The sequence below is a fragment of the Rhinoraja longicauda genome, chromosome 29, assembly GCF_053455715.1.
Source record: "Rhinoraja longicauda isolate Sanriku21f chromosome 29, sRhiLon1.1, whole genome shotgun sequence".
Classification (NCBI taxonomy): Eukaryota; Metazoa; Chordata; class Chondrichthyes; order Rajiformes; family Arhynchobatidae; genus Rhinoraja; species Rhinoraja longicauda.
The window spans coordinates 12,239,857-12,263,631 of record NC_135981.1 but is presented as its reverse complement, the minus strand read 5'-3'; the positions used below and the strand labels follow the sequence as shown (position 1 = coordinate 12,263,631).

General features: G+C 48.2%; 1 pseudogene; it reads left to right on the top strand.

Annotated features, from left to right (window-relative positions):
- The first annotated feature begins 21,896 nt into the window (after window positions 1-21,896).
- LOC144607752 (galactoside alpha-(1,2)-fucosyltransferase 2-like) lies at window positions 21,897-22,970 on the top strand (annotated as a pseudogene).
- The last annotated feature ends 805 nt before the right edge of the window (window positions 22,971-23,775 follow it).

Here is a 23,775-nt window from a genome sequence, read left to right as displayed (position 1 = left end):
TGGGAGGGGGGGGGGGGGGGGGGAAAGAGATGGGAGAGGGGGGAGAGGAGGAAAGAGATGGGAGAGGGGGGAGAGGAGGAAAGAGATGGGAGGGGGGGGAAAGAGATGGGGAGAGAGAGGAAAGTGATGGGGAGGAGAGAGATGGGAGAGGGGGGAGAGGAGGAAAGTGATGGGGAGAGAGAGGAAAGTGATGGGGAGGAGAGAGATGGGAGAGGGGAGGAGGAGAGAGATGGGAGAGGGGGGAGAGGAGGAAAGTGATGGGGAGAGAGAGGAAAGTGATGGGGAGGAGAGATGGGGAGAGAGGAGGAAAGAGGTGGGGAGGAGAGAGATGGGAGGGAGAAGAGGACAGAAATGCGAGGGGGAGAGAGGAGGAAAGAGATGGGAGAGAGAGAGGAGGAAAGATGGGAGAGGAGGAAAGTGATGGGAGAGGAGAGAGATGGGGAGAGAGGAGGAAAGATGGGAGAGGAGAGAGATGGGGAGAGAGGAGGAAAGAGATGGAGAGAGAGGAGGAAAGAGATGGAGAGAGAGGAGGAAAGAGATGGGAGAGGAGAGAGATGGGAGAGGGGGAAAGAGATGGGAGAGGAGAGAGATGGGAGGGAGAAGAGGACAGAAATGCGAGGGGGAGAGAGGAGGAAAGAGATGGGAGAGGGGGGGAGGAGGAAAGTAATGGGGAGAGAGGAAAGAGATGAGGGAGGGAGGGGGGGGAGGGGGGGTGTTGTCCTTGCTGGTGCTGGTGCTGGTGCTGGTGCTGGTGCTGGTGCTGGTGCTGGTGCTGGTGCTGGTGCTGGTGCTGGTGCTGGTGCTCTCGAGGGAGCGACACTAAGTAAGGGGGCCTCTCTCAGCAGGGCGACAGGGCGGCAGGTCCTGCCTGTGAGGTGAGGTGAGGTGTCCTGAGCAGCCCGGGCGGTTCCCGGGGGCTGTGCGATGATGTTTGAACAAAGACAGAGCGAGGCGGGGAGTTGGCGGCCCGTGCGTCTCCACGTAGATCAATCAGCCTGTGGAGACTAACGTAAGGTAACCGCAGCCTGTGGGCCCCGCGGTTGCCATGGTGATCGCGGAAGGCAGATGTTGCTGCGCCGCGGAGCCCTGACTCACACCTTTTCCAGATGTCAAGTCAAGTTTTATTTGTCACATACACGTACAAGATGTGCAGTGAAATGAAAGGTCACCTGTCGATCAATCCCCTAGGCGGATTGATCCATGCCTGACTTTCGTATTGCTGACCTGACCTATGGTCCATGCCTGGTATTGGTAGTGTTACCTGTACTATGCTGCTGATTAAATTCGTTTCACTTGGTAACCATGAGGTGTGCAATGCAGAGGTTTTCTCACTTGCTCTCTGCATTGCACAATTGTGCATTACATTGCACAGTCCAGCAATAGAGCATAAAAAATAAACAATTTCACACACAATCACAACCAACACAAAACAAACAAAAAAGAAGCATCCATCACAGTGAGTCTCCTCCAGTCACCTCCTCACTGCGATGGAAGGCCAGAATGTCTTTTTCTCTTCCCCTGCCGTCCTCTCCCGCAGTCAGGCTGTTGAAGTTCCAGGCCGCGCCGGACGGTGAAAGGTCCACAGCGGGCCCGTCCCGGCGGTGCAGGGGCCCGGTGCGGACCACCCACCCCCATCCGAAACACGGGTCGTGTCACAAACTTCTCCTAATGCGAGGCCGAGATACTTCGAGAAACGCAGAGTTATTAATTTTTTTCTCCAGGACTAATTTTTTAATTCAATTTGTGAATTCTGTAAAGGCAAATTTCCGTAACGCGGGGGTCGCCTGCACGTCCTAGATACAGAGATGTTCAGTGTGGAATTAGGCCCTTCTGCCCAATTTGCGGATGCCTGCGGTTGGCTCATATGCCTCCAACCTTGCCATTCCATGTACCTCTCTTTTAAATGTTTTAAACATTAGAACTGCATCCCTGTACACAGGTTCTCTGGGGAGCTCGATCGACATACAATACAATATATCTTTATTGTCATTGTACCCAGGGGTACAACGAGATTGGGAATGCGCCTCCCATACAATGCAATAATTTAAGTAATTAACAGCAACCCAATGAAACGAAACAATTGTAACAGTTTTTAGACAGGGTAAAGTGCAAGTTGATCTATGTGTTGTGGCCATCCGGCTCAGCAGGACCGGTTCATAGCAGCTATGGCCCTGGGGATGAAGCTGTCCCTGAGTCTGGAGGTGCGGGCGTAGAAGGCCTTGTATCGTCTGCCCGATGGAAGGAGTTCGAACAGACTGTTGCAGGGGTGTGAAGAGTCTTTGTGGATGCTGGTGGCTTTTCTGAGGCATCGTGTGTTGTAGATGCCCTCCAAGTCTGGTAGCTGTGTTCCGATTGCCCTCTGAGCTCTATGGACTACCCGCTGTAGAGCTTTCCTTTCTGCCTCCGTGCAGCTGAGGTACCACACAGGGATGCCATGTGTTAGGATGCTCTCTATTCACACTCTCCCCCTGTGTGAAGAAGTTACCCTTCATGGCCTTGTTTAAAACTTTCCCTTCTCACCTTAAATCTACAGTATGCCCTTTAGTTTTAGTATCCCCTACCTTGGGCAAAAGACTGACAATCCACCTAATTTATATCTTAATAAGGCCACCCCTTAACCTCCTGCCTATCCAGTCTCTCTTTATCCAACAAACAGCTAACAATGGCCTGTTTGCTTTATCATCATTACTTTTTTGCATTTCTTTCATTCATTGTTTTTTATCTCTCCACATCAACATCTACAGTGCCCTCCATAATGTTTGGGACAAAGACCCATCATTTATTTATTTGCCTCTGTACTCCACAATTTGAGATTTGTAAAAGAAAATATCACATCTGGTTAAAGTGCACTTTGTCAGATTTTAATAAAGGCCATTTTTATACATTTTGGTTTCACCATGTAGAAATTACAGCAGTGTTTATACATAGTCCCCCCATTTCAGGGCACCATAATGTTTGGGCCACAGCAATGTCATGTAAATGAAAGTAGTCATGTTTAGTATTTTGTTGCATGTCCTTTGCATGCAATAACTGCTTGAAGTCTGCGATTCATGGACATCACCAGTTGCTGCGTGTTGTCTCTGGTGATGCTCTGCCAGGCCTGTATTGCAGCCATCTTTAGCTTATGCTTGTTTTGGGGGCTAGTCCCCTTCAGTTTTCTCTTCAGCATATAAAAGGCATGCTCAATTGGGTTCAGATCGGGTGATTGACTTGGCAACTCAAGAATTGACCATTTTTTAGCTTTGAAATACACCTTTGTTGCTTTAGCAGCATGTTTGGAATCATTGTATTGGTGTAGAATGAACTGTTGGCCAATGAGTTTTGAGGCTCTTGTTTGAACTTGAGCGGATAGGATGTGTCTACACACTTCAGAATTCATTATGCTACTACCATCAGCAGTTGTATCATCAATGAAGATGAGTGAGCCAGTACCTTCAGCAGCCATACATGCCCAGGCCATAACACCCCCACCACCGTGTTTCGCAGATGAGGTGGTATGCTTTGGATCTTGGGCAGTTCCTTCTCTCCTCCATACTTTGCTCTTGCCATCACTCTGATATAAGTTAATCTTCGTCTCATCTATCCACAAGACAATTTTCCAGAACTCTGGTTGGTCTTTTAAGTACTTCTCGGCAAACTGTAACCCGGCCTTCCTATTTTTGCGGCTAGCCAGTGGTTTGCATCTTGCAGTGTAGCCTCTGTATTTCTGTTCACAAAGTCTTCTGCGGACAGTGGTCATTGACAAATCCACACCTGACTCCTGAAGAGTGTTTCTGATGTGTTGGGCAGATGTTTGGTGATTTTTCTTTATTGTCGAGATAATTCTTCTGTAATCAGCTGTGGAGGTCTTCCTTGGTCTGCCAGTCCCTTTGCGATTAGTAAGCTCACCAGTGCTCTCTTTCGAGGTGTGACTGATGTCTCTAACAGTTTTATTCTTGTTTCTCAGTCTCGTAATGGCTTCTTTGACTTTCATTGGCACAACTTTGGTCCTCAAGTAGATAAACAGTAATAAAAGTTTCCAAAGATGATGGAAAGACTCGGTGCTGAGAGCTCCCATACCTGCATAAAGGAGGCAATTAAACACATATGAGCAATTACAAACACCTGTGAAGCCATGTGACACAAACATTATGGTGTCCTGAAATGGGGGGACAATGTATGAACACAGCTGTAATTTCTACATGGTGAAACCAAAATGTATAAAAATGGCTTTTAATAAAATTTGACAATGGGCACTTGACAAAATGGACAATTGACAGTTGACAAAATGGACAATTGACAAAATCACATGTGATTTTTTCTATTACAAATCTCAAATTGTGGAGTACAGAGGAAAATAAATAAATTATGTTTTTTTGTTCCAAACATTATGGAGGGCACTGTATATCTCTTGATTCCTTTTCCCGTGACTTTCAGTCTGAAGAAAGATCTCAACCCGAAATGTCATCCACTCCTCTCCAGAGATGCTGCCTGTCCCGCTGAGTTACTCCAGGTTTTTGCATCTATCATTGGTTTAAACCAACATCTGCAATTACTTTCTACACATTTAGTGTAATTTGGCATTGTGTTCGATATGGCTATTGTGAACCAAAATGTCTTTCCTATGTACTGTACTAGTCTATGTTCTATAAAGTGGGATTTGCATGCTGAGCCTGGAATTAATTGGCCATATCTAATTGACCTTGAGAAGATGGTGGTGAGCTGTTGAGATTATATTCTCTGGATTGCTTCCATACCGATGTGTACATGAGTACAGGAATTGGAGGAAAGGTCAGGTGAATATGTGGCTAATGGAATCGTGTAGGAGGGAGGGCTTTGGGATTTTGAATCAAAGATTGTTTATGGGGCCCGTTCAACCAAAATGGGTCACAGCTGAATTTGGGTTCAACATCTTTAGAGAAATGTTTGCAGGTGCTTTTCCGGAAGGTTTAAACTAATCTGGCAGGGATTGAGACTCAGTATTAGCATGGTTAGGCAGGTTGGAGTGGGACACAGTTACACATAGAAGGGAAAACAAGTTATCCCAGTGGGCAGAGTAGGCATGGGCTTGGAGAATAAACTGCGACTGTTTTAATACAAGGACCCTGCGTGGTAAGGCAGATGGAACTGAGTGTTGATCAGCAGGAGGGCTATGATACCATTACCAAAGACATGGTTAAAAGGGTGTGCCAACTCTGTGTTCCAAGATATAGAATCTTCAGGCTTAATGGGTGGAGCAGTAGCATTTCAATATTAATTAGGCAACCATTTATGATCATAAATTTATGATCATTACCACAATCCATTACTGTGGATATCGTAGAAGGTTCTTCAAATTAGGCCATATGGGTAGAGCTTGTAAGGGGTTTCTGCGCCGAGCTTTCGCCCGACCTAAGGTCCCCGTGCCTTGCTCTGATCCCTTGACCAGGCCGCGCACACTGGTTCCCCGTGAGTGGTTCGACCCACTCACCCCCTACGGTTCTAGACACTGGACTTAGATGCAGGAGCGTTTATAGTGCAGAAAATTCAACCAGACCAGATTTGAAGACCAGGGTTTAAATGGAAAAGGCTTTTATTGAGCGCTTGGGACTATTGTCCATGAATACTTATACACAGTTCTAACGACATATGCATAACCACACGAATACTTAGACACAGTTCTAAACGACATATGCATCACTACACAAATACTTAGACACAGTTCTACTAGACATTTCTTGGCTGTAAGATGGGGAACGTATGACACATCGCAAAATTGACCAACACATATTCATTTACACACCCACGTTTATTCAAACCACCCTCCCCTCTACACTAAACTATGTCCAGGATATGCAGGATCGGGGTACATGCTCACCATGGGGCTATTACTGGGGTTACTGGCTGTTCGTGCTGCTTCTCCGCTGCTTTCCGTGCCTTCCGTTTCTTGCGTTCCTGGCCAGTCGTTGTGAGCGTTGCTGTCCCTGCTGCGAGCGTTCCTGGCCAGTCGTTGCGAGCGTTGCTGTCCCTGCTGCGAGCGTGTCTTTCTTGCCTGTCTTTTTCGTCTTCCTCCTGGCTTGCGTTCCTTGCAGGTTTTCTTGCAGTATTTCTTCTTCAGTTCCTCTCTCTTGCATGAGTTTGAAACCCAAAAGTCGTGGCCAGTTATACTATTCTGACCCGTCCTATCTCCCGCCAGATCTCGGGATCTCTGTTTAAAAGATATGTATTGAGTTTTCTCTCTGATCTGCGCTTATGTCCGGGGGTACCGGGGATGGCCAGACGGTGTTAATTGGTATTTCGTTGCGAGGTGATGGGTTTAACTGGTTTCCCATCACCTACCAGGTAGTTTTCTATGGGCTATTGTGCCCCCTTAACGAGATTAACTGTGTAGGTCGGCTTGGGGCATTGTGAGTATGCTGATGTCAGCGCCCCAGTGTCTGGACTTCGACCTGGTTTCGCAGGTTTCTGCATGGCCAATACCCATCCATTGTTCTGGCCGTGGCTTTGCAGAAACCTAGAGACTGGGCTGTAAGGTTTTTACTTTTGTGGCTGGTCACGAGGTCCTGCAGCCATCTTAGGACCGACAGATTGTGACATCCCTTGGTAAACTGACCGCAGCCTTTCTCTGCTATCAGCCCCAGTCTCCCGTTTAAAATGTCCAAACTGCAGCTCTTTGGTTTGGTGTTGCTTTCAGAATGAGGGAAAACTTCTCAAATCTTACAGTCCCTCCTGTTGATTTGCATAACACCAGCTTATCGAATCAATTAAATAATGTGGTTGAGCAATGTTTTCCCGATTCTCCACATCCAGACCCCTGAGGTTTTAACTAACTAGTGTTCCATTGCGAACGTACAGTCCCCATCTTCTAGGCTGACCTTTACTGCCCGTGTCCCGGGCAAAACTATATTACAAGTATGTACATTTTCATGTCAGACATATACACCTACACCTTGTCCCAGGCCGATGCCTCCGCCATCCTCCTACTGGTGTCAGCTTTAATGTAGGACATGAAAACAACACAACAGCAAAACGATACATTTTTTTACATTCCTTCAACACAATCATTCTTTATACAATTTTGAAAAAGGACAATGCAAAACACAGTTCACTCGGTGCGGAGGGGTCCGTCCTCCTAACAGCTTGCGGCTGGGTCCTGCTCGCCCACCCGCACGTCAGCGATACCTCGAACCCCATATACACATATAGATCCCCTCATCTGGTTCCCACCATTTGTCCCAACACACACTCAACTGTTCTTTAGTCCCAGAAATAGTCCTATGAGTGTCGTTGTCAAGTCTCTCCCACTCAACAGTGGAGTTGGCCATTGTCCTGCTCGTTTTCCTCAGCCACCACCGCCTGCTCGCGGGGACCTTCCCCGTGCATACCAGGCAGATCCTTTTCCCAACGGTGGCGCTTACCCTTTGGGCGATGATCTTGACTCTCGGGCACAATAACGAAGTGTCCCGATAAGCAAAGTCTGAGGTGCTGGAATACTCTGAAGAGTTCGATCCCAGCCACCCCGGCCACCGGCCTTCATGGAAGTGAACTGCGGTCTCCTCCGCTTCTCTCCTTCCAGTCCCATCGGTCGCGATGGGAGCCGTGTCCCCGGAGCAGCCGTAAATGATGATGTCCTTGGTGCGGCCCCGATAGGCCCACCCACATCCGATCGCCGTGGCAACGATCCACCATACGAGTGCCTCCTTCCACTCCAGAAAACAGATAAAATATGGTATAGCCAGCCTCTTGGGGAGCGCTTGGCTTTGTTAACGCCTCTGCGGGCGGGTCTCTTGACCCCCAGCCTGCACCCCACACCCACACATCCTGGACGCATCAACTCTATCTAAAATTATCCCCACAAACTTATCTAAAATACTTATCCTTATCTAAATTGCTTATCCTTATCTAAAATACCTATCCTTATCTATCTAAAATATAATACAGCGCCGCCTTCCCAGGGCGGCTCAGCTAATCCCTGTCAGGGCTGCAGCGGGTCGTCTCCTGCGGCTGCACCACGCTGTCTCCCACCTTTGACCCTCCGCAGCCTGTTGCTGCCTGGCGGGGGCTAAACCTCCTCTGAAACGTTAGCTCCCTCCTCCTCACTTGGCTCCGGTACCTCGGGGCGTGATTGACCTCTGGCCAAAACTTTCTAGGTTGGGGTCCCCTGCTAGACCTACGGAGAGTCACCTTAGGCACTGCCCCCTGGACAGCCTGGCTGAGGACCGGTTCCTGCCGTGTCGCAGCTCGGGTACCCCCCGCAGCTGCCGACCCTGGCCCCTCCTCTTCCAGCTCTGCCCCCTTGGTGCTGGGTATACCCGCAGCATCCGGCCTCACCCTGCCTGTACCTACAGGTGGTGAGCCTTCGCCCGCTACCCCCGCCTTCCTGGTGCTTGAGTCGGGGACGTTACTGTCGTCCCCCTCCGACTCCTCCTCCTCCGTAATGGGATCCAGCTCCTGGTCGAGCTGATCAGGCCCTTCCTCATCTGAATCCCACCCAAAACGCGAGACCCTCCATTCCTGGAGAATGCCCTCCCCCCTCACGCAGGCAACCTTGCCTGTCTGCGTGACCTGCCTCATCCTTGGCTGTGAGTCCCCACTCACAGGGCTGGCCCCTGTGGTTGACCCCTGTGCTCCCGGCCTGTACAATTTACATTGGTTGATATGAAACCACTTAATCCGCCGGGGCATCTTCACGGCGTAGACCATGGGGCTGGCTTTATCTACAATGCTGTAGGGCCCCATGTAGAGTGGTTCGAAACTACCTACCCTAGCGTAGTTCTGAACTATTACCAGTTCTCCTACCTCCCACTCCTGCAGCTTGTGCGGCTCCAGCAACAGCTTGTTGCCCAGGTGCTGCCTTCCCATGTTCCCAGCCGCCTGCCCGTGGACCTGCTTCAGATGTTCGAAGAGGTTCTGGACAAACCTGTCCCTGTTAACCTCCTCGAGCTGACCTTCCGTGAGCACCGGGGCCAGAACATGGGTGGGAGTGCGCATAACCCTGCCAGTCATCAGCTCGTACGGGGAATACCCCGTGCTCTTAGACTGGCTGGCCCTGATCCCCATGAGGACTAGGGGCAGGACCTCCGCCCATTTTTGGGGCAAGCCCATAGCCTCCTTCCTCAACCTTTCTTTCAGTGTCCGGTTCATGCGCTCCACAATCCCTGATGACTGGGGATTGTGGGCTACGTGCCACTTCCCCTCAATGCCCAGGAGCATGAGGGTGTTCTGCATTACCTGTCCGGTGAAATGACTCCCTTGGTCGGACTCCACAAAATGAGGGAGCCCCCACCGTGAGAACACCTCCCGGACCAGGATCTTAGCAGTACCCAGTGCCGTAGCTGCCTTGCAGGGGAAAGCCTCCACCCACTTAGTGAACACGTCAATGAGGACGAGGCAGTACTTATAGCCTCCTTGGGTGGTGGGCAAGGGCCCGATGTAGTCGATCTGGATCGACTGCCATGGTCCCTCCACCCTCCTGACGTGTCCCATGGGCACTTTCCTTTTCTGGGGGTCTGGGTTATTGGCAGCACAGACGAGGCAGCTGGCACAGAACTCACGGACCTCGTCCCTAAGCCCCGGCCACCATCCCGCCTGCTCTACCCGCTGCCACGTAACCTCCGGTCTGGGGTGCCCTGCCCCTGGACCCTCATGTGCCAGCTGGAGGAACTCCCTCCTGTGCTGCTGTGGCACAACCCACTGTTCGGCAAGGAAGAGCATGCCTTCTTTTACGGAGAGGGTCGCCTTACCGTAGAGACCCTCTACCTGCTTGCCCTCACTAACAGCTCTGAGGACGGCTTTTAAAGCAGGATCCTGAGCTTGGACGGTCCTCAGGTCCAGAGGCAATGTAACCTTTGGGGTCCCGACGTTACCCTCCTTACCCTGGATCGCTGCTATCTGCCTGTGCCCATAGGGGTCCCAGAAAATGCCACTGCGGGCGCCCTCCTTAGCCAGGGCGTCCGCCTGCTTGTTGCCCTCCCACCGGGGCTCTGTGGTGGAATGGGCCTTCACCTTATGTATAAAAACCTCCCCTTTCTCCCCTACTGCGGCCAAGATCTGCTCTAGCAGGGGTTTAACGGTTAAAGGCCTCCCGTCTGAGGAAGTGTATCCGCGACGGGACCAGATGGCCAGGTACTCGGTACACGAATTGCAGGTAAACATACTGTCCGAGCAGATCGTGTAAGGGGTTGGGAACCTCTCTGGGTGGGTGACAACGTACGCCACTGCGGACAGCTCGGCCTGCTGCACGCTCATGAGACTGGGGAGCTTAATTGCCAAGGCAATGCCTGCCTTGGGGTCATAAATTCCACACCCCGTGCGTCATTCGCCAGCTGACACCGTACTGGAGCCGTCCACATAGATCTCCCGGCCTGTGGGATGGATCCCATCCCGTAGACCTATGTCGACGTCCCAGACCCCCTCCACGGAACACCGATGGGCCGTTCCGGGATACACTAAATTTGCCGCGAGTTTGGGCTCGCACAGACCTTCAATCTTCAGATTCATCTGTGAAAGGAGGAGGGTCCAGCGCGCGATGCGGGCGCTGCTGACAGTCCCATCCTTGATCCTTCCATCCAGAAGCATCTGGGTGGGTGTGTGATGGGTGAGGAGAGTGATTGGAGAGGTACCTGTGAAGATTAAAGCCCTCTTCACAGCCCAATGCATGGCTAAAAGGTGCCTCTCGCAATTGGAGAAACTCCTCTCCACAACGGTGAGCACCCTGGAGGAGTACACCACTGGTTGCAGCCTACCGTGCCGTTCCTGCAGCAGCACGGCACTCAGGCTGTCCCCACTGGCTGCCACCTCCAGAGAAAACCCTTTCTCCCCATCTATGGCTCCTAAGGCTGGTGCGGTTTGCAGATCCCCTTTCAACTTCTCGACGCGGCCTGGCAACCCTCATCCCAAGCCCACTCCACTCCCTTGTGTAGGAGTCGGAGTAGCGGGGCTGCGGTGGCCGCGTAGTCCTCGATGAAGTCTCTGCAATCCCGGTCAGTCCCAGGAAAGACCTCACACCCTTTACTGTACAGGGAATCGGCAACTCCTGCACTGACTCCCTCCTAGCCTGATCTATAGCCCTTTCCCCGGCGCGGATGGTCAGAACCAAGAATTTTAGTTCTGGCAGACCGATCCGTGCCTTTTTCGGGTTTATCTTAAAATCCTTCCTAGCCAGCAGCTCTAGCAGCTCGGCCAGCAGTGGACCATGCTCCTATCATATCATCATATCATCATATCATATCATCATATCATCATATCATATATATACAGCCGGAAACAGGCCTTTTCGGCCCTCCAAGTCCGTGCCGCCCAGTGATCCCCACACATTAACACTATCCTACACCCACAAGGGACAATTTTTACATTTACCCAGCCAATTAACCTACATACCTGTACGTCTTTGGAGTGTGGGAGGAAACCGAAGATCTCGGAGAAAACCCATGCAGGTCACGGGGAGAATGTACAAACTCCTTACAGTGCAGCACCCGTAGTCAGGATCGAACCTGAGTCTCCGGCGCTGCATTCGCTGTAAAGCAGCAACTCTACCGCTGCGCTCCTTTGTGTCTGTGAACAGGAGGAGGTCGTCCACATACTGCACGACCTGGTGGCGCTGGCTAAACTCCCTCAGGCTATCCGCCATGCACTGGTGAAAAATGCTGGGGCTGTTGTGGAAACCCTGTGGTAAGCAGTTCCAGGTATACTGTTGTCCTTTAAAAGTAAAGGCAAACTTGTACTGGTCCTCCCGCCGCAGCGGAATGGACCAAAACCCATTGGAAATATCCAGCACCGTGAACGTGGTCGCGGATGCTGGGATACTTCCTATGAGGTCGGCAACTGCTGCCACCGTGGGTGCGCAGGCGGGGATATTACTGTTGAGGACCCGGTAGTCCACCGTGGCCCTCCATGAGTTATCCAGTTTCCTAACCGGCCACAATGGAGAGTTTACGTGTGTGGCTATCGGCCTCAGTACGCCCTGCTGCACCAGTGAAGATATGGCTATCTCCAAATCGGGTTCCGCCTCCTTGGGGAAATTGTACTGCCTCTGGGGTCTGGTCATGGGGTCCCCGTCTATGCTGACCTCGAACCCCACTACCCTACCACAATCGTGTTTGTGGGTCGCAAACGCGTTCAGGTTGCTCCCCACACACTCTTGTAGTTCGGCCGGGACCTCCGCCACCATGCACTCGAGGTCGTAACCCTCGGGCGGCTTCATGGTGCACAGAGTCCCTTTCCCCTCCTTTCCCCTAATCACCATTAGCTCGCCCTTACCGCCCTTGTCCACCCAAAGGCAGTGGTTCCGTAAGTCCATAAGGATCCCATGGCTTACTAAAAAATCGGATCCAATGATCCCCTTTCCACCCCCTTCTGTCCACTTCATCAGGATACACTCCCATGTGGTATGGAGTGCCCCCAAATGAACGCACAGCGGGATGGAACGTGCGCCAGCCTGTTCCTTCCCTGTGAACCCCGCCAGAGCGAAAGGGACCCCTGTGGACAGGGGTTCCTCTGTGTGGACCACGGTGCATGAAGCCCCCGTGTCCAACAGATAATTGCCCCTTTGCCTCTCCACTACCATCTCCACAAGCGGCCTCTTCCATGCATCGTAGCGGAGAGGACACAGATAGGCAGGCTGCGCGGGCTGATGTAATTGGGGAATGTCCAGTGCCCCCCCCGCATCCGGGGAGCCGGTAGCGACTGCCACCTTCCCCTGTGCGGTCACCTCGATCATCGTTTCGATGATCTCGGGCTTAACTGGGACATCGGCGCGCAGGGTGGTGCCAACCCTATCTTCCTTGGTGTGGGCCCTGCAATCCTTCCGCCAGTGCCCCACCTTACCGCACCTGAAACACTTGGACTGTGCGGTAGGGTTACCCTCCTGTCGCCACTCCTTTTGGGCCGGTGCAGTAGCCTCCGCTACGTGCACCTTCCCTTTTAATAGTCGGGTTGACGTACTCCCTACCGTGAGACGGTCCAAAACCGTCTCCTCCGTACTATTTGTGGGATCAAACCAGGCTTTCGCCTGTTCCCTTACGGCCGCCAGGCTGTTTGATACCAAACATCGGAGCCACTGGGCTCTCCCATTCCCGACCAGGACATCCCCCGCGGGGAAGTGCAGGCAGCTGCTCTGATACACTGTCCACAGTCGCGCCGCAAAAACCCTTGTGGGTTCTCCCTCCATCTGGAGGGTCTTCCCTAATCGGGCAAATGGACCCCCATCGCCCATCCCCAAAACTTCCAGGACCTCGTCCCGTAGGAGATCATAGGTCCTGGTCCCTCTTTTGCTTTCATCTGAGAGGCATTGGAGGATCGAGCTGTCCAGGGAGAACAGCAACATTTTTGCCCGTTCTCCCTCGTCGCAACCGTTGATTGCGGCGGTTTGCTCGATCTCCCTGAAATGCAGCGAAGGGTCCCCTGATTCGGACAATTTTGCAACATGCCCGATCATGGCTCTTAACTGCTGGGAGCTGTGGGGCACCACGATCTCGCTCTGAATGGATCCGGCGTCCCCATTCAGCGCGGTGGGTCCCCGTCTGGTTTCCAGGACCGGGCACATAGGCGCCGGTGCCGAGTCCTCGACCGGGAGCTCCTCTCTCTCTCTCTCCCCTACACTACCCCTTTTCCAGGATGCCTCGTAGCTAGGGGGATCGCGGAGTCTGGGGGCTGAAGCCACCATGGTCTTTCTAGGGACCGGAACCGGGACCTTCGCACCCGCTAGTGACTGGCCCGCGGGGGGGTTCATCAAACAGACCAGCCCGCTTGCTTTATTTAAAGCACCCCGCAGACCCTCTATCTCCTGCAGGCAGGCCCCGTGGTCGGCCCCTTCCGACCTGTCCTCCAAAACCATCTTATATGCTGCCCTAACTCCCTTAAGGTTCTCTTCCTGGGTCTCCAACTGGTGGCTCAGGGAAGCGCGCTGCTCCCTGAGCTTGCCCTTACTGAGCATAGCCTCAGTGATCTGACACTCCATCAGCTCTACCCTGGCCTTGTGGTGGTTGGTCACGACCCGGCGCTCCTTGTTTAAAGAGTCCAGAGCCTCAATCAACTGGTGCCCACCCGCAGCCTTCTCCTCTGCCTCCTCCTGAAGGTCCCTGATCTGGGCTGCCTGTGCCACAACCACGCGGTCCAAAAGCTGGACCTGCTTTTTATAGCAGGTCAGCCAGACCGCCTTTTCTACAGATTTCTTGTGGGCTTTACTGGCCGTCCACCGGATCGCTGCATCCAGTGGGCGCTTGTCCTCTAACAAACCACACATCCATTGTTTGGTGATATTCACCTTGCTAAAAACATAGTCCGCAATGCGCTCGTCCATTACATCCCTAGTTTTAAACTCCTTTTCTGGTACACTATCATCCTGCTGCCAGTGTCCCTTCGTGGTCGCCATTATCTGTAAGGGGTTTCTGCGCCGAGCTTTCGCCCGACCTAAGGTCCCCGTGCCTTGCTCTGATCCCTTGACCAGGCCGCGCACACTGGTTCCCCGTGAGTGGTTCGACCCACTCACCCCCTACGGTTCTAGACACTGGACTTAGATGCAGGAGCGTTTATAGTGCAGAAAATTCAACCAGACCAGATTTGAAGACCAGGGTTTAAATGGAAAAGGCTTTTATTGAGCGCTTGGGACTATTGTCCATGAATACTTATACAGTTCTATAAGACATATCTATAAGACACATACCGAATTACATGAATACTTTTGACTATGAATTCTAAAACGCACAGTTCTACAAGACATATACACGACTGTAAGATGGGGAACGTACGACACATCGCAAAATTGACCAACACATATTCCTTTACACACCCACGTTTATTCAAACCACCCTCCCCTCTACACTAAACTATGTCCAGGATATGCAGGATCGGGGTACATGCTCACCATGGGGCTATTACTGGGGTTACTGGCTGTTCGTGCTGCTTCTCCGCTGCTTTCCGTGAGGGTCGTGCTTGTCCCCTGAGTTTCTTCCTTCCGTTTCTTGCGTTCCTTGCAGGTTTTCTTGCAGTATTTCTTCTCGAGTTGCGTGCCGGTTCCTCTCTCTTGCACTTCGCTTCTTCTTGCCTGTCTTTTCTTCCTCCTGCATCCGTTTGACTTGAGTTTAAAACCCAAAAGTCGTGGCCAGTTATACTATTCTGACCCGTCCTATCTCCCGCCAGATCTTGGGATCTCTTTGTTTAAAAGATATGTATTGAGTTTTCTCTCTGATCTACGCTTATGTCCGGGGGTACCGGGGATGGCCAGACGGTGTTAATTGGTATTTCGTTGCGAGGTGATGGGTTTAACTGGTTTCCCATCACCTACCAGGTAGTTTTCTATGGGCTATTGTGCCCCCTTAACGAGATTAACTGTGTAGGTCGGCTTGGGGCATTGTGAGTATGCTGATGTCAGCGCCCCAGTGTCTGGACTTCGACCTGGTTTCGCAGGTTTCTGCATGGCCAATACCCATCCATTGTTCTGGCCGTGGCTTTGCAGAAACCTAGAGACTGGGCTGTAAGGTTTTTACTTTTGTGGCTGGTCACGAGGTCCTGCAGCCATCTTAGGACCGACAGATTGTGACATCCCTTGGTAAACTGACCGCAGCCTTTCTCTGCTATCAGCCCCAGTCTCCCGTTTAAAATGTCCAAACTGCAGCTCTTTGGTTTGGTGTTGCTTTCAGAATGAGGGAAAACTTCTCAAATCTTACAGTCCCTCCTGTTGATTTGCATAACCCCAGCTTATCGAATCAATTAAATAATGTGGTTGAGCAATGTTTTCCCGATTCAGCTGGTGGGTGGAGGCCAGTGGCAACATAGAGCTGGTCGTGTACTTCAACGGCACGCTGGAGAAGCCCCACATCCACGAGTGGGTGAAGAAGCAGATCAACGACAGGAACACAGCCCAGCAGATCATCAGCCAGGTCCAGAACAAAGGCACTTCGCCTGTTTGTGAGCCATTGCATCCGCCTCGCTCTTCTTCACTTCCGTATGAAGGTAAATACAAACTCGCAGGCTCGGCCTACAGGCATTCAAATATTAATTGATTAACGTGGAGATCCCCACCCTCAGTTTACATTTCATTGCTCTGGTGTGGGTTTGGGTGCAATACATGTCATTCAAATTGAAGGGCTCGAGGGACTTGCAGTAACAGCAACAATTTGTTGGCATTCCTGTCCCAAACTAACATTCATTAAAAAAAAATCAGGCTGTCGATACTGCTCAGGATTATATCATAACAAGAAATTGTATTACTAAGCCATTGAAGGGCTGCATGTCCCACTGAGTTACTCCAGCATTTTGTGTCTATCAAAGTTTGGAGATTGTGTTTATGCATATATCCAATCTAGTGTTCAGTATCAAGTTTTGTTCAAATTGTTGCGCTATCATGTACCGTTTTGGCTGTATTTCAGACTCACACCCTATGAAATAAACATCACCATATTGATCTAATACTTCTGTGTTCAATGCGTGCTTCGTTGAACGATGACTCCTGAGGTAAGTGTTCAAATTTTCTTCAAGTTAAAGTTTGACCACTCAATAACATTAATATTGTGTGTCTTTTGTTTCATCGACTGCTGTCACAACTGGAACACAACAGGTCCAGACCCGAAACGTCACCCATTCCTTCTCTCCCGAGATGCTGCCTGACCTGCTGAGTTACTCCAGCATTTTGTGAATAAATCGATTTGTACCAGCATCTGCAGTTATTTTCTTATATTATAGGTCCGTGGGTCATGTTTCATTCAAATTGTTGCCATATTGCGTACCGTTTTGGCTGCTTTCTGCTCAACCAATTGTTCAAGCACTTTTGATTGCAACATGCGCCTTAATTTAGTTCATCAAAGAAACTGACAAGTTACTAAAGAACCTTTGGTAACAGCGGGACCCAACAGGTCGACGGGTCATCGAGTATCCTTCTAAACCAGTCCTATCCATGACCCTGTGTAAATGTTTCTTAAACATTGCAATTGTACCTGCCTCAACTACCTCCTCTGGCAGGTCATTCCATACACCCACTGCCGTTTGTGTGAACCCCTCAGGTTCCTACTAAATCTTTCCCTCTCACCTTAAACCTATGTCCTCTGGTTCTTGATTCTCCTACTCTGGGCAAGAGGCTGTGCGCGTCTACCTGATCTATTCCTCTCGTGATTTTGTACACCTCTATAAGATCACCCCTCATCCTCCAAGGAATGCGCTCCAAGGAATAGGGCCCTCTGGAGGACCAGATCGTCAGTCTCCACGGTAGTTTTTGATAACCATCTTCATTATCTATGATGAGTGTGTGAAGGCACTGGCTCTATATTCGCTGGAGTTTAGAAGAATGAGGGGAGACCTCATTAAAACAAACAGAATAGTGAAAGGTTTGGATAGAGTAGATGTGGAGAGGATGTTTCCACTAGTGGGAGAATCTAGGACTAGAGGTCATAACCTCAGAATTAAAGGACGTTCTTTTATGAAGGAGATTAGGAGGAATTTATTAAGTCAGAGGGTGGTGAGTCTGTGGAATTCTTTGCCACAGAAGGTTGTGGAGGCCAAGTCTGAATATATTTAAGGTAGAGATAGATAGATTATTTCTTAGTATGGGTGTCAAATGTTATGGGGACAAGGCAGGAGAATGGGATTAGGAGAGATAGATCAGCCATGATTAAATGGAGGAGTAGACTTGATGGGCCAAATGGCCGAATTCTACTACCACTTATGATCTTATGATACCAGCCACTGAAGTCCTAACACATAGTCCTAGTTGATGTATTTTTAAACTACAGGTGGGTACAGCCATGATCAGCCATGATCACATTGAATGACGGTGCTGGCTCGAAGGGCCGAATGGCCTACTCCTGCACCTATTGTCTATTGTCTATTGTCTACATACCTGGGATAGATCAAGCTGGAGGACCAAGAGTATTTTCATGAGATAATGTACTACAGGTTGGTGCTTCTGTTAGAACTCTCATTGTATGGAGTGCAAGCTGTGTGTAAAATGTCCCCAATATGGTAATTAATGTATGTTTATTTAGCTATCTGACTGCCTTTTTGTGGTTGCATTATATTGACAGCAGGCAATGTAAATGTTTGTGGGGCTCAAAGAGCTTGGCATTTTCTACAGTACATATCATTTCTGCAGTGACATGGTGAAAGCGCAGAGTGCTTACTAAACGGATCATTATTAACAGGTAGGAAAGCTGTTGGAGTGGTTGGAGTTGAAATGTGATTCTTGCCTCCATCATGTCTTGTGATTTGTAAGCCTGAAGAAGGATTTTAGCTGATTAGGTAGGAACAGCAGATGCTGGTTGACACCGAAGATAGACACAAAATCCTGGAGTAACTCAACAGGACAGGCAGCATCTCTGGAGAGAAGAAATGGGTGATGTTTTGGGTTGAGGCCCTTCTTTAATGTATTTTAAATGTTGGTTCTATTTGTCAATAATATATACCAATAGATGACAGAAGAGGCTGTACATTCAGGTTGTACAGTGCATTCAGAAAGTATTCAGACCCCTTCACTTTTTCCACATTTTGTTACGTTACAGCCTTATTTTAAAATGGACTAAATTCTTTTTTTATCATCAATCTACACACAATACCTCAGAATGAAGATGCGCAAACAGGTGTTTAGAAATTTTTGCAAAGTAATTAAAAAGAAATAACTGAAATATCACATTTACATAAGTATTCAGACCCTTTGCTATGACACTCAAAATTGAGCTTAGGTTCATCCTGTTTCCATTGATTATCCTTGAGATGTTTCTATAACTTGATTGGAGTCCACCAGTGGTAAAGTAAATTGATTGGACATGATTTGGAAAGGCATACACCTGTCTATATAAGGTCCCACAGTTGACAGTGCATGTCAGAGCAAAAACCAAGCCATGAAGATGAAGGAATTGTCCGTAGACCTTCGAGACGGCACAGTGGCGCAGCGATAGAATTGCTGCCTTACAGCGAATGCAGCGCCGGAGACTCAGGTTCGATCCTGACTACGGGCGCCGTCTGTACGGAGTTTGTGCGTTCTCCCCGTGACCTGCGTGGGTTTTCTCCGAGATCTTCGGTTTCCTCCCACACTCCAAAGACGTACAGGTATGTAGGTTAATTGGCTGGGCAAATGTAAAAATTGTCCCTAGTTTGTGTAGGATAGTGTTAATGTGCGGGGATCGCTGGGCGGCATGGACTCGGTGGGCCGAAGGGCCTGTTTCCACGCTGCATCTCTAAATGTAAAAAAATCTAAAGAGACAGGATTGGGTCGAGACACAAATCTGGGGAAGGGTATAAATCAATTTCTGCAGCATTGCAGGTCCTGAAGAGCACAGTGGCCTCCGTCATTCTTAAATGGAAGAACTTTTGAACCACCTGGACTCTTCATAGAGCTGGCCATCCAGCCAAACTGAGCAATCGGGGGAGAAGAGCCTTGGTCAGGGAGGTGACCAAGAACCCGATGGTCACACTGACAGAGTTCCAGAGTTCCTCTGTGAAGATGGGAGAACCTGCCAGAAGGACAACTATTTCTGCAGCACTCCACCAATCAGTCCTTTATGGAAGAGTGGCCAGACGGAAGCCACTCCTCAGTAAAAGGCACATGACAGCCCGCTTGGAGTTTGCCAAAAGGCACCTAATGAACTCTCAGACTAAGTGAAACACGATTCTCTGCTCTGGTGAAACCAAGATTGAACTCTTTGGCCTGAATGCCAAGCATCACGTCTGGAGGAAACCAGGCATAGGGTGTCAGAAGACCAGCTGAATCGAAGTGAAATATAAAATATAGCCATAATACAATGACAGTAACTAATTTAAGCGTAAATGGCTCCTACACACCGGCCCCTAATTGTTCTACGTATATAGCGAAGCAAATACCAATAGATATGAAAAGGAACTAGATTGATGATAAAAAAAAAAGAATTGAATCCATTTTAAAATAAGGCTGTAACGTAAAAAATGTGGAAAAGTGAAGGGGCCTGAATACTTTCTGAATGCACTGTATATGCAAAGCAGCATCTCTGGAGAAAAGTATTAGGTGAAGTTTTGGCTCGAGACCATAAAACATAGTATACACTTTGTATATACAACAAGGAACTGCGGATGCTGGAATCCTCAGTAAAAGATAAATTGCTGGAGAAACTCAGCGGATCAGGCAGCATCTGTGGAGGAAATGGAAAGGTGATGTTTTGGGTCGGGACTGTTCTTCAGACTCTGAAGGGATGGGGAGATCAGTTGGTTATTGTGCAATGAGAAAGGATTAATTATCAACATTGTTGTGTGGGTCTTTGGTCTGTGTGTGTGACATGGGTTGCTTCTAACTGATCAGGGAGTGTTACATGAAAGATGAATGGTACTTGGAAGTGGGTTGCTAAAGGCTTTAATTTGAAGACTTCAGCAGTGAAGTACAGGTCCTCTTTCTTCCTATCTGGCACAAAGATTAAGATTTTAAAAAGCAAAGAAAGTAGTTAAGGTGGGTACTATACCACATTTAAAAGACTGGAACATGAGCACGGATAGGAAAGGTTTAGAGGGATGTGGGCCAAACTTGGGTAAATGCAAATGGAACTAGCTTAGATGTGATATCTTTGTCAGTAGACGAGTTGGGCCGAAGAGCCTGTTTCCGTGTTTAGTTCAGTTTTAGTTTTTAGAGATACAGCACGGAAACAGGCCGGGTCTGCTCCGATCAGCTATCCCCGCCCATTAACTCTCAGATACACAGATTAACAGGAACAATTTACATTCATACAACTTTATATTTATACAAAGCCAATTAACCTATAAACCTGGCACTACTTTCATTGCACTGGGATCTGCTTCCCTTCTACTGTTTTACTGTCATTGTGTTCATTGGTTGCATTATTCAATAATATATGTTTACACTGTTTACTCTGTGCGCTTCATGAACAAGGAATTTTATTGCACGCCAGTGTATTAGACAATAAACTAATCTGAATCTGAATCTTTCTGTTCACTCTCTTTCAATCACCGCTGTCTCTTTTTATAAATTTTTCAATTTATGATCCAATTTTCTGTCACCACCAACCAGAATCGTTGGGCTACTGCAGTAACTTTCCTTGTTATTGTAATTTTCTTCAAGGGCATTTCTAACATGTGTGTACTTACGTCCACTACAATTCCCAAATATACCCTATCTGTGACCTTCAGTGATCAATCTTCACACCCCTAGCAAAACTGTGTCATGATGAGCTGCAATGAGGTTCTCCATCTAGAAACAGGGTACCATGGTTTCATTCTCATTAAAGGCAAGATTGTTAAACAATGACCTGTATTTATTTAGATTCACTTCTTCTTCCCTTATTATAAAGCAAATGTGGCTAAAATCCCATTTAAACTGAGTGGCAAATGCATGCAAGAATTCAAAGTTGAACGAGTGTAAATATATGTCTCTTGTGTACATCATTGCTGCTTGTTGCATGTTGCTGTTATTTGGGACTGACATTGGTATTGGCTTATCATTGTCAGATGTACCATGATGGATAAAAATGCTATTATTTGGATACACCCGTAGTTTATGGGAGAACCATTCAGTCATCTGTAAACAGTGGGGAAGAATTTGTTCATGAATCTGGAGGTATGATTATGTTGGCTGCTTTTTCAGGGCAGCATGACAGACAGATGGGGAGGGTAGAGGCAAATACAAAGAGTCCCACTGTAAAGGAAATTGGTAGTTACCTCAAGATTCAAACTACAGTGCCTGTCATATTCTTTAATATTGACTATCCTTCACCTCTGTCTCATCTCTGTACCAAATTATTCCCTCTGTTTTCCAGAAATAGGTTAATTGGAAATAAATATACATTCTTCCCGTGACCACACTGTATGTTTAAACTAAGTTAAACATTTGCAAATTTGCGGAATTGTTCAAATGTAATAATATTAATAATAATTTTATTATAATAATTTTTAATAATAAAAACTTTAATAGTTTTGTTTCAGAAGCACTGAGCTAAATTGAAAGAACAGAGAAGATACAACTCATAAACTCCATGAAAATAGTTTTGCCAAAGAGCATTTCTATTGATTAAAGCAAGATGAAACATTGCAGGTTCATATTAATTTTACTTGCAGTAATATCTGTTTCCATAATAGTTGTATTCCAATATAAATATAAGGTTAAAATAGATTATTTAAATAAAGATACAAATGAAAATGGTGTTAAGGAAGATGGTCAAACCAGAGTGGAGAATATTCCAAAGGGAATTTGGACAATAAATTCTATTGGACGGCTTGGCAACCAGATGGGGGAATTTGCAACACTGTATGCTTTGGCCAAGCTGAATGGTCATCAGGCCTACATTTTGCCTCCCATGGCCAATTATCTGTCCCCTTTCTTTAAAACTACTCTTCCAACCCTCCATGAAAGTTTGATCAAAAAATTACCCTGGAAGACTTATGGACTCCATGACTGGATGGATGACGGGTATCGTAATATTTCAGGGAACTATCGAATGTTGACGGGACATCCGTGCTCCTGGACCTTCTATCATCACCTACGAGAAGAAATTCTCCGCGAGTTCACCTTTCATGACTTTATCACGGAAGAGACAAATGTATATCTGAGACGCATCGGGGGAGAGCGAAAGAATGTGACTTTTGTTGGTGTTCATGTTCGAAGGGGTGATTATGTACGTGTCATGCCACAAGTTTGGAAAGGGGTCTTGGCTGATAAGAAATATTTAGAAAAAGCAATGACTTACTTCAGAAATAAATACAAGAATGTTATTTTTGTGGTGACAAGTGATGGAATGGATTGGTGCAAGCAGAACATCAATAATTCCAAAGGGGATGTTTTCTTTTCAGATACTTCGAACAGTCCAGGTCAAGATCTTTCTATTCTTGCTCATTGTAATCACACTATAATGACGATAGGGACATTTGGTTACTGGGCAGGGTACCTCGCTGGTGGGGAGACTATTTTCCTCGATAACTTCACTCTGCCTGATTCACCATTTCTAAAGCTATTTAAGTACAAAGCAGCTTTCTTACCTCAATGGATTGGAATTCCAGCTGATCTCTCACCTCTTCTGGCAAACACTATCAGTACCAAAAAAAAACAATAATTAAATTAACCAAGCATTCTTAATTCATAGTGTCATACAGCGTGGAAAGAGGCCCATCAGCCCAACTTGCCCATGCCAAACAAGACGCCCCATCCACATTAGTCCCACCTGCCCACCTTTGGGCCATCTCTCTCTCACCTTTTCCTATACACTTACCTGTCCAAATGTCTTTTAAATGTTCTCATTGTATATGCCTCAACTACCTCCTCTGCAAGCTCTCTCCATATACCCACCACCCTCGGTGTGGAAGACTTTGCCACTCAGGGGCAACTATTAAATCTATTAATAGTTTAAATGGAACTATTTAAATCTTTCCCCTCTCACCTTACACTGGGTAAAACACTCTGTGCATTCACCCTATCTGTTCCCCTCGTGATCTTATACACCCCTATAGGATCACCCCTCAACCTCCTGCGCTCCATGAAATAAACCCCGAGCCTGCCCAACTTTTTCAGTCAGAGAGTGGTGAAGGTGTGGAATTCTCTGCCTCAGAAGGCAGTGGAGGCCAGTTCGTTGGATGCTTTCAAGAGAGAGCTGGATAGAGCTCTTAAGGTTAGCGGAATGAGGGGGTATGGGGAGAAGGCAGGAACGGGGTACTGATTGAGAGTGATCAGCCATGTTCGCATTGAATGGCGGTGCTGGCTCAAAGGGCTGAATGGCCTACTCCTGCACCTATTGTCTATTGTCTATTGTCTATTGTATTAGACAATAAACTAATCTGAATCTGAATCTTTCTGTTCACTCTCTTTCAATCACCACTGTCTCTTTTATAAATTTTTCAATTTATGATCCAATTTTCTGTCAC